Genomic DNA, 15,133 nt, shown 5'->3' with positions numbered 1-15,133 from the left:
TTCCTTGACTGTGTTCAGTCTAATAAGGAGTCTGTCAAAGGCATTCGTCATTTCTTTTATAGTGCTTTTGATTTCTAGCCTTTTGTTTCTCAGAGTTTGTTTCTTAGAGTTCCCTTCACTCTGCTTATATTACCCAACTGTTCTCACGTGTTGTCTGCTTGTTCCATTATAACCTTTAACTCATTAATCACACTTATTTTAAATTCCCTATTTGATAACTCCGATATCTGAGACATATCTCAGTTCTTGTTGTGATGATTATTCTGTCTCTTTAGATTGCGTTTTTTTATTCTTTTTTGTCGTGCCTTGTAATATTTTATAGAAAGCCAAATTTAAAATATTTTGTAGAAAGTCAAACATGTTGTATTGGGTAGTAGGAACTGAGGTCAATAGTCCTGTCATGTGAGAATTTATAGGACTATCCCTAAAAGTAAGGTGGTATTTAATGTTTACTATAGCTGCTTTGTGTCAGAGGCTTCAAATTCAGCAGATGACCTTGTTTTAGTCTCCCCTCTGGGCTTGGAGTGTCCCTAAATACTTCTTTTCAAAGAATGGCTTTGTTTTGGGGCTCTTGTAGCTATACTCCACTATCATTATATTGGGATATTTTGGTGTGATGTAAGGGTGTAGGAGAAAAGAGGCATGATATAATCCTCCAATTAAATCTCAGTGTTTTGGCACCTGGGTGGCTCAGTCGGTTAAGCATCTGCCTTTGGTTCAAGTGATGATCCTAGGGTCCTGGGATGGAGTCCCACATCGGGCTCCGTGCTCTGCAGGAGTCTGCTTCTTTCTCTCTCTCTCTGCCTGCTGCTCCCCCTGCTTGTGCTCACTCTTGCTCTCTCTCTCTCTCTCTCTCTGTCTGTCAAATAAATGAATAAAATCTTAGCCATCAATCAATCTCAGTGTTTGAATAGGCCAATTCCTGGGGCCATGACTTTCTTGATATAGCTTTCCCCCCACTGCCCCATATCCCCCTCCCTGGCTGCAGCATTCCCAATCTATTTCATTGATCCCTGTTGACTATGTTTTCCCCTCTTAGATGAGACAGGAAGACTAAAGGGAACTTGAGTGGAAGGAATGCCCTTCCCACTTACTGAGATAAACTTTTAGCAAACTGTTTTCCTCTGGAGCGTCAGCCTCTCATATGGATAAAGCTCCTGTCTCTTTCCAGATTACTATTCCCTTCCTCCCGCCTGAGCCATGAGGAGGTTTTTCCAGATCTTCATAGTGAGAAACAGGTGGCGTTTCTAAATATAAAGCCCACTAAAGTGTGAGGGCCCTCAGTACAGCAGCCCTCCCCCCATCTAGTATTTTGTCAGAATTACCATCTAACTGTTCCACCAGTATAGGGCTCCAGCAGCTTCTGCTCCCAGTAAGCAGATCTCAGGTGTTCCTGTCTGGATTCCCCCAGGGAGTCCCAGAAAAGTCACTGATGTTCAGCTTGTTCAACGTTTCCTTGCTATAAGCTAAATGTGATGTCTAAGCTCTCTGCATTTCAGCTACAACAGAGCTGAGACCAGAAGCCTAAGCTTTCTTAAAAGTCAGGGGGTTTTTGTTTTTCTTTTTAATGTTTAGAAGCTACAAAGAATTGAAAGGCATCCCAGGAGTGCCTTGGGTAGGATGAAGGCAACCTCCAGTCTTTTCAACTCGACTGAGGGCCCACAGGATAAAATGACTTCCTCAAGCAATCATAACCTTACCTAAAAGTTGTGCCCCACTGATGCTTGCTATAGCTAAATGGGGATGGAGTTGAGACTTGAACCTGCAGTCTGCAGGGCTGCTTCTGTTAGCACAACATAATGCACATGTGTTCTTCTTTGAGCTGATAATCTAGGTAGAGGTACTCCATTTGTTATCCATTGTGAGTCTTGACAATTCCCTCCTCTACTGTCCACTCTTTAAGAACAGCAAGGTCCATGTGATACAAAACAGGTATTTGGATAAGGAGAGAGAAATTTTACTAACTGGCACTCAGAAAGCTTAGCATTTAACACTGTGTATTGAATATCCAGACAAGCCTATGAGGATGAAATCTTGAAATTCCTCCTTTCTCTCCTCGTGATGAGAGAGGTGAGTCTCAGATTGGCTAAGCAACATGTTCAAGAGTTGAATGAGCAGCAGAATCAATGGAAGCCAGGGCTGTCTGATTCCAGAGATCATAGCAGCTCTTCTAAGACAGTGACTCTCACAGTTTTGTCTTATCTTTTCTCTGTGTATCTTTCTGCTACTCCCATTATCACCACCTCCAGAGCTGGCATAGCGCTATAGATAGATAATCAGTTGCCTGTTACTGCCGTAACCATGAAGTATCATACACTTAGTGGCTTAAACAATGCAAATGTTTTACCTTACCGTTCTGGAGGTCGGAGTCCGAAGTGGCTCTCACTGGGTGAAAATCATGGTATGTATAAAGCTGCATGCCTTCTGGAGGCTCTAAGAAAGAATCTTTTTTCTTTCTTTCTTTCTTTCTTCTTTCTTTCGTTCTTTCTTCCCTTTGTTTCCTTTTTTTTTTTTTTTTTTTTCCGTTTTCCAGTTTCTAAAGCCTGCACACAGTCCCCATCTCATGGTCCCCTTCCTGCATCTTCAAAGCCAGTGAAGTTAGACTGAATACTTCTCACACTGCCATCTCTTCTGCTTCCCTCTCTACTTTTAAAGACCCCAGCTGACTGACACCTTCAATTCTATTTTGCCCTGTAACCTAACATATTCAGTTTTCGACAATAGGCTATGGACATCTTTGGATGTCCATTATTCTGCCTATGATAGATAGATAGATAGATAGATAGATAGATAGATAGATAGATCATAGATATTCCTCCTTTAGCACATAGTTAGGTGGTTAGATGTGTAAGTTGGAAGATGGAAACATTATTAGAGATAAAGATAATATAGGGCAATTAATTTATTAGGTTCAAGTTGTGACCATTGGAATAAAGAGAAGTCACTGATCCAAAGAAGCTGGATATATCCAAGAAAGTTACGTACAGTTGGGCAGTAAGTAACTGAGTAGATATTGGGTGAAGCTGGAAATACCTTCATGAAATAAAGAACATAGTTAGGAAAGAAGAAGTCATGTGTGCAGAACAGCGATGGAACTAATTTTAACAGTCCAAACCTCATGTTGGTGAATAGTGAGAAAAAAGTGGCTAGGAAGAGTGCGATACAATTTGGATAATTTTTTAAGTTAGTCAGGGAAGTTTAATGGAAGGATTATTTAAAACAAATCCAAGTACATGGTGTATGCGTTATCCTTGGGTTCAGAAAACATGTGGGCATTCTGGGGGGATTTGGTACAGCTGGATCATATGACGTTACCATGTCTGTAATGTTAAGTTGTTGAAGGAGAAGGGATCAGAAGTGGGAGCTGAGGGGAAGGAGAGGCTGGTCCAGGCCTAGCTTCTGCCACTGCTCCACCAGCCTCTCCAGGTGGAGCTGGGCTCAGTCCTCTGCTCCTGCACACAACATCTTGGAGGCTCCACTGGGCCAGGGTGGGAGAGCCCTGGCAGGAGACTCCCCGCAACATGTCAGCCAAGGAGGATCAGACCAGGGAGATCCTGAGAGGCTTCAAACTCAATTGGATGAGCCTCCAGGATGCTGAGACAGGGAAGATACTCTGGCAAGGAACGGAAGACCTGTCAGTCCCTGGAGTGGGGCATGAAGCCCATATTTCTAAGAACACCCTCAAGCGTAGGGCAGTGTCTCCAAAATTGAAATTGTCTTCAGCAGAGAAAATAGGAAAAATTCCACCTGGAACAAAAAGTTTACTTCGAAGGGCAATGCCTAGAAGAATGGATCTTAGCATTTGGCTTTGTGATCCCTAATGCCACAAACACCTGGCAGTCCCAGGTGATGCCCGCTAGCATGCTAACTGGGAATGTTATCAGGTAAGGTTTTTTGATGATGTTTTTCTTGTAAGCACTTCCAGAGAGAGACTTCTATGTTTGAAAGAAGAAAGTGTGTGCATTTCAAGAATTTGGTTTTTGGGGTGGGGGGGAGAGGAAATTTTACTTTTTTCCTCCATACTTTTGGTTTTGACACTTCCACCCCTAATTCCCTCAACTGCAAATCCCACCTGTGGCCACTAAGGGACCAGTTCTGCGTAGGTAACCAGATGGTTTTTTCATCCCGAGCAGCCATCTCCCCCTGACCAGACTAAACTCTCAACCCCAGACCAGGGCAGAAGGCAAGTCTTGACTGCCTCCCAGGGTGACACAGGGACAGACACTTATCACTGGAGTCAAAGGTGTTTCTGTCCCCTCCCTGCCTCCTCCATGGGCCCACATCTTCCTTTGGCCCCTGGTTTTAGAAAAATTCAAATTCCTTTTTTTTTTTTTTTTTTAAGATTTTATTTATTTATTTGACAGAGAGACAGCCAGCGAGAGAGGGAACTCAAGCAGGGGGAGTAGGAGAGGAAGAAGCAGGCTCCCAATGGAGCAGGGAACCAGATGCGGGGCTTGATCCCAGGACCCTGGGATCACGCCCTGAGCCGAAGGCAGACGCTTAACAACTGAGCCACCCAGGCGCCCCGGAAAAATTCAAATTTCTGACCTATGTTTAGTTTTTTCCTATCCTCTCTATTTCATACATCTCATACATTTATCTTGTGAAATAGACTGTGATATTATTACGTCATGAATTAAAACATATGAATTTTAAAAACTGTTAAATATCAGCAATCAGTTGTGGTTCACCACAGAAGATTTGTAGGGGCTCATTATTAGAAATACGGGGAGGAGCTGGAGGCTAGTCACCGATCAAAGAGTTGTTCTTTACAATCACCACAAGAGGGTGGTAAGGAATTACGCTTTACATCTGCAAATCAACAGCATGGTTGTCTTGTTCTTCGCCCAAAACCACAAAAATACTTATTAAAATATAAGATGGAGCGCTGGAAATTTTTTTTCTTTCGCATTTACATCCGTTAATCATATTTAATGTGGCATTGTCAGGCCTCCTCAGAGTGTGTTGGCTGATCGCTGGATGTCTTCAATGCAGAGCGCACTGCTTATGGGCACGAATCTCTGTCTTCCATGTGTGCTGTCCACACTTAAAATGCAGCAGCTTCATACATAAATTATGAGCACCTTGTCACTGTCAAACTTCTGTGATGATGAATTCAATAGAATTTTAAATGGATAAATCTCTATTTTTAAATCCGTCCCCCCTTCTTGTTTATAAAAGGCAATATTGACGTGAATTGAAGGGAGTGGTCCTGTGGTTCTGGCTCGAGTGTTCGTTTGTCAGGCTCCTACTGTTGACTGTTCCCAGTGACCTTGATCAAATTGCTCAACTCAGCTGGGAACTCAACTGTGTATTTAGAGGATTAAGCAGTGCTGCATGACATTTAGGAGTCAGACACTCCTACCGTAACTTGCTATGGCATTAATACTGTGTCCCTTGTTGAGTGAAAACAGAAACCTCCGTTCTGCGCAGGGAAGGTCCCAGGGGCTTGAAACCCTGTTTACGCCATCCTTCCTGTGTTGATTTTCCTTTTCTTTCTTCATTGCTCTCCTTTAAACTTAAAAATTCCCAATATTTTTAATAGACATATATTTAATTTCTCTAGAATTTTCTGATCACTGTTTTGTGCACCTATGTGGGTAACTATATCTGTATGTGGGTCTATGTGCATGTGTGCATGAATGCATGTGAGTATGTACATATGTGTGCATGTGATGTGTATCTGGGTGCTTGCTTAACATATTTGTATACGTCTGTGTTAATGTTGTTCCCATGTGTCTGCACATGTGCATAATGTAGGTGTGTGAATGTTGCATGCATGAGTGTGTGTGTGCATGAATGCCTGTATGAATTTCGTGTGTGTGCGCGTGTGCATGTGCATGGGTAGGCATTGTGTGGTATGCACCAGTGCACTTGCGTTTATATGTGTGAGCATGGTACATGCACTATAATGAGTCCATGGGTGATGTGTGTGCCCCGGTACGTGTGTTTGTACATATGCGTGTTCTTGATGTGTATGTGCATGTGCCTATCTTTGTATTTGTGGCATTTTGGTGGGTAGGTAGGGAGATTTCAAGTTGTATTTGTGTGTGTGTCCACATAAAGATAAGGAACTAGACAAATTGTCTATTGTCATAAGAACACTGTTCATAGTTAGACATTTTTCTGAGCCAGGAGAAGGCAGTGTTCTGCTTGCACCCATCTTTGAGTTCAATAAGGGAAGGCTCTGAAATCCAGTGCCCTGTTAGTGCTTTGCACCTTTCTCTCTTCCCCCCACAGCCCTTCATCTTACTCTATTGTGTAAGAACCCATTTAAGTCCCCCCAACTTAATTTTCATTTCACCTGGGTGAAGCTTTGTACTTGAAATTAAGAGCATTTTAGAGTAAGAATACAAGTGATTTTTCAGGATATGAAAGCAACGACTCATGTGTTTGTTTCTATCACTTCACAGTCTGACTTCCTTTGGTATTTTACAGTTTCTGCTCTTGGGTAATATCATAAAAGACTAGAGTTTCCGGAGAAAAGAGAGGTGTAAACTATCTTTGAATTTGATTTTTTCACTACTAATGACCTTTCATTTACCTCCGCAGATTCTTAAAAATAAATATTTTCAGCTAATCTTTCTAAAGCTCGGTTTCTGTCTTTAATGTAAACTCGGTATTTTTTTGCCGAAAACAGCAGAGTTGACTTTGCAAGTTCTGTTTTCTTAGAAAGAGACAGTTGCCCACCTTTGAGGTTTGTCTTGAAAATGTGTTCTCTGACCTCAGTGCTTGGTATTTAATCATTTATTTTTCCCTTTTTCTACCTGGGTTAGGTTAGTTTTCTGAACCAGTGTTTGCTGGTTTTAGAGTACTGTAAAAAGAGCAATGACTTTGCAGTCAGAGAAGCCCAAGCAAGTCTGGGGCCAACCATATAACAAGTTAAACTCCTGGCCTTTACAACTGTGTATTCATGATATCTTCTGAACATCTATAAAATTTTGGCCTGTACTGTACAGTAAAGAGTCAAATAATATACTGTTTTTTTGTTTTGTTTTGTTTTTGTTTTTTTACAGAAGTAGCTTTGGCTTCTATTTTACCATAACCTGCATACCACTAAGTTATGTAATCGGTTTGCCCTATACTCATTATCACTATAATTTTATGAAGGGAACTTATAAAAAACTGACAATTTTGACAGATCACATTTGCAACATGTTAATGTATTTGATTTTCTGTATATGAGCCAGAACATTTTAATTACACAAGATCCAAAATAGAAAATTCTATTCTTCAAAAGAACACTAAAGCCTCTGACTTTAAAAGTATATAGACTACATAAAAATGTTTAGTAACGTTTTTTTGATAAATAATTGTCAGTACTTATTGGCTTCGTGAGAGACAAGTTTTGGGTGGTGAGATATGGCTTAACAACCGAAAGTTTCTAGAGATGGCCAAGATTCTTAAATTATTATAATTACTCCAAAGGACTTGAAAGTTCAGGTCTTTTTTGAACTCATATTCAAGAGGAATATGAACTATCCCTTTGAAGGAGATGCTGGCAGCTTATGTTTCTTAGTTAACAATGCCAAAACCAAGAGTCAGAAATATAAATGACATGGTTAGGTCCATTGATCAATAGGACACCTTCATTGTGAACTTATTTGGTTCTTCTTGATCCGTGGTTACTCTCTTTTTTCCTCTGATCCCAATTCAAGATTTATCAGTACACATTTCTTCTACTTTAGATTGATTCATCTTTGATCTCATTCCCTTTCTACCCCACTGTGTGCCCTATAGCTAACCTGACTGGGTGATCTCTACTACCTAAGAAGTTTAGGGGACACCCCCCGATCTATATGCATTTTCAAACTCATTCAAGTCACCTGATGATCATCTTCTTATATGCAAAGCAGAGTTTCCGACTCTGAAGATTCACAATGACAGTTCTCTTCCCTATACCTAATATAAGCCTTTAGGTGTAACCCGAAAAACTAAAAGATCTATGGCTTCTACCTCACCATAAGACTCAGCTGTTTAGTGTAGTACAAATGCAAAAATAAAACCAAAGTATTTTTTTTTAAAGATTTTATTTATTCATTCGACAGAGATAGAGACAGCCAGCGAGAGACGGAACACCAGCAGGGGGAGTGGGAGAGGAAGAAGCAGGCTCCCAGCGGAGGAGCCTGATGTGGGGCTCGATCCCATAATGCTAGGATCACGCCCTGAGCCGAAGGCAAACGCTTAACCGCTGTGCCGCCCAGGTGCCCCAAAACCAAAGTATTTTTAATAAAGGAAAAATTCCCTGTTTATTTCACTGCTCTTGAGATTGCCTGTTCTTACTCTTTGATTATATAGGTTAGCTGACCAAAACAAGAGTGATAGTAAATTAGTCATGATGTATGTTTTTTCGTTCACCTACCCATAACTAATTCTATGTAGTCATTACTGAGTCCAGATGGGAGCAGACCTTGTGTCATGTTGAGTCCACTTCTTCAAGAGTCGTATAATCTTCTCTAACTCAAATCCACTCTTCTACTTTAGGAATGGAAAGGACAATGAGAAATTCTATTAGAAGATGCTAAATAAGGTTGGGTGGCATTCCTGATTGCAGAAATGTTGCGGGTAAGGACAGATACACTCCGTGTCACTAATAAGGTACAGAGAAAGTAGGAAGAGATCCATGGCTTTTTACTATATACACAAGCACCTTGCCTGGCCTTTTATTCCCTTTTTCCGGACTGATTTCACCCTTATTCTCCTTATACTATTTATCTTAAACCAATTCTCTTTAGTAAACGTCTTTTAACCAACTGTCAAATCCCAGAAGCTGTATGTTTTAAGCAGCAGCTAATACAGTCTGGTGAATGATAATATGTAATAAATAGTCGAGATCAACAACTGAATAAAAAGCTAAATGAAAGAATGCAGAGGTTTTCCTACATGGAGATATTCTCCTTTTTCGCTTTCACTGATTTCTGGGTGTAGTGAACATTTGTGGGTCCATAGGTGGATCTTTCCTTGATGGTGCCATTCCTTCTTGTTGACCCAGGACCCTCTCTGTCTATACAGCACTCGCCCCAGCCCACTGTTCTCCTGCCATTTTCAGCATCTCCGCTTGCCTGGAACCTTGCTATTTGCTAGCTCCCTTCTGCTTATCTGGAACTCCATGCCAGGATCTTCCTGACCAAATGCTTGTGTAGTCTCCAGAGTTATTCAAATTTAAGGCACAGCGTGTAAGAGCCCGAACCACTCATTTATTCATTCAAGAAATCAATGAGCATCTACCAAGTTCTAGACCATGCTACACAAAGTGGATCCCACATTCAATAAAAAGCATTTCCTACCCAGAAAATAAACAGAATGACAAAGAATCTGATAATTACCAAAAGACAGCCCAGCTTCAGCACTAAAAACCTGTATTATGTAAAACCCCATTCCTAAAGTCTCCAAAATGGCCAAAGTTTGAAAAGTACCCAGTGCATAATTTTTGATGATGTCAGTATTTGCCAAAGACCATTCTATTTTTTAGATAGACAGAACTCTATTGTATTAAGTCAATATAGAATAAATTGCATCAAACAAAGGGATGGTATTGACTGGAATTGCAAGAATAAAAATAAAGTGGTAGTTTATAACATAAATTAACTCGAACTAAGCTAATAGCCCTGATACTTAGAAAGTTATAGAACACCTGCTTAAAAGGGGCGCTACTAATTAGTTTAATTAGTTTATCAGCCTTTAAAATAGTGCCTCTAAAGTGATAACACATGCCTTAAAAGAGCTTACTTTCCTCAGTTGCTTTCATAGAACACAGGTAGGTAGTGCCCTATTAAAGGTCACTCCAGCTGTTGCCACATGATCATGAACTCCAAATGAGTGCCTTCTAAATGAATGAAATTTTACTGCAAAATAATTCTGCTCGTGTCTGCCAGGCTCCATGAATGCTTTGAAAAATTTCAGGAACCCAATCCTCATAAGCTACTAGGAACTCAACTTCATTATGCAGTTATGGTCACCAGTTTTTCCTGGGAATGACATATAAAACCTCTCATCTGAGCAAAACGAGGTAGATTAATGTTGCATAAAACATATACAGTCTGGATTACAAAATCACAAAAGCTATCTCTTGGATAGAAAAGCCATCCCTCTTTAGATGTCTGTAATTGCAAGACAAATTTCCCCATGGCCTAATATTTCTTACTCTTTCAAAAAGAAAATTCTACATAAGAGAAATAAACCTTGGTGTAGGGAAATTTTAGTCAACTTTGCTTGCTGGCTAGGGAATATCTATAAGAATTACCATTTTTGGTGACCTTAATTGCATATGCATATTTTATCTTCAAAACTAAAGTAAGCTTTTTCTCATAAGCTTCTCAAAATACATTGTCAAGAGACTCGTGGAATTTGAAAAATTAAGACGAAATCAATTTCAGCAAATAATTATTTTAAAGTAAAATGCTGAAAATGGTTGACACGTTTACAGTGTAAGTGTGGAATACCTGCTTCCCTGTCACTGATCTCCTTTTCTTCCATCTCTTTGTCCACTGCTATCCATCTCCCAATCCTCTTTAAATACAGTTTTTATCCTGTCACTCCTACTAAAAGTGTTTCAACTCTACTGAAGGGGCATATTCTGAGCTTCTACTTATGTGCTTAACATAGCTTTCTGAGGAGACAATTGGTCTGTATGATCAACCCTTTGGGGGCAAAAAGGCTAAGTGTAGACAATAAGGGGTTGCATCCTATTTGGAATCCACACGTACTGACAAGCTACTGCAACCTTAGCTTTTCAATTCCCCTGTAGCGGGGAAGATAACTGGAGGGTGTGCAGGACAATGGCAGTCATGGCGCCCTCCCCCCTCTCCACTCCATCTCTGGGGAGGTGCTAACAAGCATGTAAATGCTCCCTGCAGGCAAGAAGCTGTAGGGGGGTGAAGAGGCTGCAGAGTCTTCAAAAACCCACAAATTGGATTATCAATTCCTAAATAATCAGGAGCTGGTTACTGTAACAAACCATGCCTTGAGGCATAGAGTTCAAATGCCACTCAAAGCAGAAGTAAAGGAAGTATTCTGCATGCATTTTGAGAGGCAGTGGTGCCGGCCATGTAGGGCTGAGGGCAGAGATGCCTTAGCACACTGTTTGGGTTTGAATCTCAGCTACAACGTGAACTAGCAGTTTGGCCGTGGACAAGTTATTTCACTTCTCTACTTTTTAGTTTCCTCATCTATTTAATGTTAATAATCGTAGCTATATCATAGTGAATATATAAAATGCTTGGAATGGAGCCTGGCGCCTAGTAAGCAGTACATAATTATTTGATGTTATTGGAAAATATTTATTCACCACATACTTTATTACAAGCATCGTGCTAGAAAATGGGGAGAAATTCACATTTTCTTCCTTAAGATTCCTATTGTAATTAGGCACTTACAATGCAAGATGGGAAACACTGGGATTCAGGATAGCATCCTGGGCACAGGATGGTATGGAAGCTCAGGGATGCTGAAAGCAGACCTTGGGGAAGAGGAAAGCAGGAAAGGACGTTTGAGTGTGACTTGAAGGGACAGGCAGATTTGCCAGGATGCTAAGGAAGCTTCAGCTCTCCAGCTCCTCCCTTGAGAAGGTACCTAGAAGGGCTGGGATGTACAAGTGGAGGGAAAATCCAAGAGACAATCAAGGTATCATTTCCCTTTAAGCATCTAGTAAATTCTATAAGAACTTGGAAGAGAGTGGCTTAAATCTCAAGCCTGCAGTAATTTGTTTGACTTCTCTTCTCATCTTTAATCATGGTTTACTTCCACTATACCTTTTGTATTTGTAATTGTATATATTTTTTCTCAAAGTAAGCTGCAGTCAAAGCTTCAGGCCCCACAAAATCTGTATCCACCTCTATTCAAAAGATAAATGGGATTTAGCTAAGGTAATGGGATTTAGCTAAGGTAGGGGTCCCATGGGTTAAAGTTGGTAAATGAGAAGCAGAGGGAGAGATACCATCTTGAGCAAAAGCTCCTAGGTGAAATAGCCCTGAACCTTGGGTAACCCCAAAGAATTCCACACAGAGCATCTGCAGTAGGGCATTTGAAATTTGCTTCCTTCCGTTCTTTCCCACTCAGTTGTGCAAGAACTTAATTGTGCAGAGATTTAGACCTTTCTCTTAAGTAATGCTCGATTCACCATATCTTAACCTCTTTCTTTTACTTTTGGAAGACTCACAGAGGAAGAGTAGATTCAATCTGTGGCTCTATGTTTTATGCAAGGTGGAATCCTAAATAAGCAGCACAGACCCTTAAAGAAAGAGGGCATAAGGAGGTTTCTCTTTAGACATTAACTAAACAAAAAATCCTCTCTGCTTTTTATATTGAACACCGTAAGTAATAAATGGATATGTTTATGCACATACGATTATATACAGTAGTGTACATATAATACTACTTCTGAGCCTAAGTAGTTTTTTAAATTGACCGGAGTGAAATGCTAGAAAAGCTCATTGTTCATATGGACCCATTGTTTTTGTTTATGCTTGTCATGGCTTTTTAAACATGGGAGATTTGGATGCATGCATGTTAGTAATACTACCTGATATATAAAATTACTTTTTAAATGGAACAAAGAAAAAGAATATGCAAATACTAAAATCCTTGGAATGGAGTAAACTTCAAAAGAAGGAATCCAGCATATTAAATGTGAACCCTTTCAGAACAATATGCTGTGGTCACAGATGTTACTCATTTCATTTTCCTAAGAAAGAAAAAGAAAAGGAATGAGAAAAACAAACTAACAAATGCCATGGAATTAGAAATCAATAAGGGTTCGTATGTGCTGTGCTTTCCAACCTCCGGTTATTCCAATGGATTATAACATACCACTTCTCGTGCTAGTGTAGCCTGAAATAAACTGCAGAGGCAGGTGCACTCAGAGGCCATACACGTTCTCAATCAATTACGGAGAGACCAAACAACCTCTTCCCTTTCAAATGAGCTTGAGAAAAATTGGTTGTTTTCCCAAAATGGAGGAAATAGATGAGAATTGCTCATTCTCTGAAAAGGAATCATGTTAATGAAATGACAAAGAGAGCTTTGTTCATTTAAATACCATAAGGTCCATCAGAATTGGTAATAGACCACATAATTGTCTCTTTTATATCTCAGTCAAATCTTTGCAAAGGGGCTGGTCTCTCCAGTCCTATTGAGAAAGAAAACTGGAAGGGACTGGGTTTCATGATATTTAAAATCCTCCCCAAGGGCACTCGAACTCCATAACAACCACAAAAGTCAATTACCACATTAATATAATTTTTTGAATTGTAAAGCAAACAAAGAGAAATAACAGAAATAACAAATATATATCAGCAAAATACTTAGCTTCTATAAAAAAAGTGATGCTTATATTTGACTTAACTGTGGTTTTCCGATTAGCTTGCTATGACTATGTATATTAGTTGGTTAATTACTTTTTTATTGAGTGTGTTATCAATTCATAAAATCCCATATAATGTTTGATTACATCTATGTCGATATATATGCAGAAATAGAATGAAAAAAATCATACTCATATGTCTGTATATTGAAATTTTTATCTTTTCCATTTTTGTTGTATTTTCCATTATATAAATGCTTTGTTTTGTGGGATAGCTCTGACTTAATTTTAAAACTAGAACATCAATAATATTATTTATGAAAATATACACCAGAATAAAAATCATTTTTAGCGGAATATTCCTAAGCGCTGTTTCGTTACAACAAATGTGGTTAACTAGATTGGCGTGAGAAGGTTTACCCAGGTTATTTTTTTAATTATCTAACCACAGGGTGAATATGGCTCATGAAAATTAATTGGGAGCACCTGTTCCTAGGTAGCTTTCTGACAGAGGAACATTAATCTTCCCATTGCATGTAATTCTTCTTCTAAAGAGACAAGAAATATCTCTTTTTGGTGAAGTCAACATATCTGGCCATGGAACCAGGCCCTTCTTTCCAACAGCCTCCTCTAGTGCTTCTAGCTTCCTGTGACAAAGGGATGGGTCGATCAAAGTATTTTTAAATGTGAGTCAATTGGGCAGCATTGTTGAGGAAATCCATTCAGAATCTGCAGTTGTATTCCCTTGCGTTTGAAGTGGGCCTGCGGGATTCAGATGTGATAATGGCAAAGTGGATAAATGACAGCTCTGGGCATCAGTTTCAAGGAAGTGCTTAGCTGAATATAGAAATCAAATGGGAGAGGACAAATAGCACTTTGTGGATCCTCTTCTCCCAAGCTTGAATTGTTCCTCGCCGTTCTATGCTTCCTTAAAGAAGGCAAAAGGTCAACTGGTAACCTTCTGTTGCCCTCGGAGTTGGGTGATATTCTTCTCAGTTTATACACACACACAATCTCGCTCATACTATCTGCACACGGGTCTATAAGGCTTGGTTATCATTCCAAAAATATCTGGTCATTTCACTCAGGCTGAATGGTTGTTTGCCACTTCACCAATGAACACAATTTTAAAAAACGACATACAGCTCAATTCTTTGGAAAACTGATTTGAAATACCCATCTGACTAATGAGCTTTAACCAGGTCCAGCTTACTCATTTGTAGAATGAGATCGCAGAACTAGAATTTCTCTAAAGCCCCCGTAGTTCTCCATTTTATATGTTTTTGACTAAGACGGTGTGATTACGCAGATTCTGCTGGATAAAGACACGGTTGCAGTATGAGGGGGAAGAGAAGTGGACTCCAATTCTGACTGTTCCACTTCGCTGTGTGATGGGGAAGTTTATTTAAGTTTCCTCATCTGTTAATGAAGATAGCAATTCTCATCTCATGGGGTCGTTGTCAGAATTAAATAAAATATTGTAATCTCAGCATAAGAGACTGCTCAATGGATACTTATGACTTATTATTATTACCATATCATTGATTCTTAAATTTGCTGAGTATCAATTTTCTTGTCTATAAAGTGAGAAAAATAATGACTTTCTTCTAGGGTTATTTGACAATTAAATTAAATGATCTAACTTTGTATATACTAAGTACTTCAATGATAACTGCTTTATATTATTATTGGGACTCTTATTTGAAGACTTTCAAACCAGCTTTTCCCAGAGTTCGCTCTATGTGCTCTCATTTGTATATGGAAGGAAAAAGCCAGTGAATCTAAATATTAATAGTGCCACACTTATGTATATAAAATGAATAATGACTGCCA

General features: G+C 39.5%; 1 pseudogene; it reads left to right on the top strand.

Moving 5' to 3' along the window:
- The first annotated feature begins 2,032 nt into the window (after window positions 1-2,032).
- LOC103674263 lies at window positions 2,033-3,952 on the top strand (annotated as a pseudogene).
- The last annotated feature ends 11,181 nt before the right edge of the window (window positions 3,953-15,133 follow it).

The sequence above is a fragment of the Ursus maritimus genome, unplaced genomic scaffold (genome assembly GCF_017311325.1).
Source record: "Ursus maritimus isolate PB19 unplaced genomic scaffold, ASM1731132v1 scaffold_14, whole genome shotgun sequence".
Lineage (NCBI taxonomy): Eukaryota > Metazoa > Chordata > Mammalia > Carnivora > Ursidae > Ursus > Ursus maritimus.
This window is presented reverse-complemented; position numbering and strand designations above follow the sequence as displayed.